The sequence below is a fragment of the Microtus ochrogaster genome, chromosome 4 (genome assembly GCF_000317375.1).
Source record: "Microtus ochrogaster isolate Prairie Vole_2 chromosome 4, MicOch1.0, whole genome shotgun sequence".
NCBI classification, from domain to species: Eukaryota; Metazoa; Chordata; class Mammalia; order Rodentia; family Cricetidae; genus Microtus; species Microtus ochrogaster.
The window spans coordinates 92,988,260-92,988,777 of NC_022011.1; positions in this window are offsets into that span (position 1 = coordinate 92,988,260).

Below are 518 nucleotides of genomic sequence, written 5' to 3' on the forward strand. Positions count from 1 at the left end.
TTGTTTAGATAGAACATTTATTACTACATCTTTTATTTCTTAATTACTAACTATTAGACTTTTTGATAGCTCTAATATTTATTACTAAAGGCTCTTTTGTGGCCTGCCTAATATTTTAGAAGCTTTATGCTTCCAGACCAAGAAAACCTGCTGTTGACACATAATCATTTATTTTGTGAAACTTACAAAATGATATCTTCAAAAATATTTTTTAGTTATTGAGATAATAATTATATCATTTCACCCTTGTCTTTTGTCTCTTCCAATAATGTTGTTTTTGATGTATACATTCTTTTAAAATTTAAATTTGACTTTCTGATAATTTTATAGATAAGTACTGTATTTATATCATTTCCATCCCTTTCTCTCTCCCACTAACTTCTCTTTATCCGTTCACTCCTTCTCAAATTTATGACTTTTTCATTATTATTTTTACATCCATATTTATGTTGATTATATCTTAATTATTACTGTTACACTCATATATAAGTAATTATTATATAATATGTATTATATAT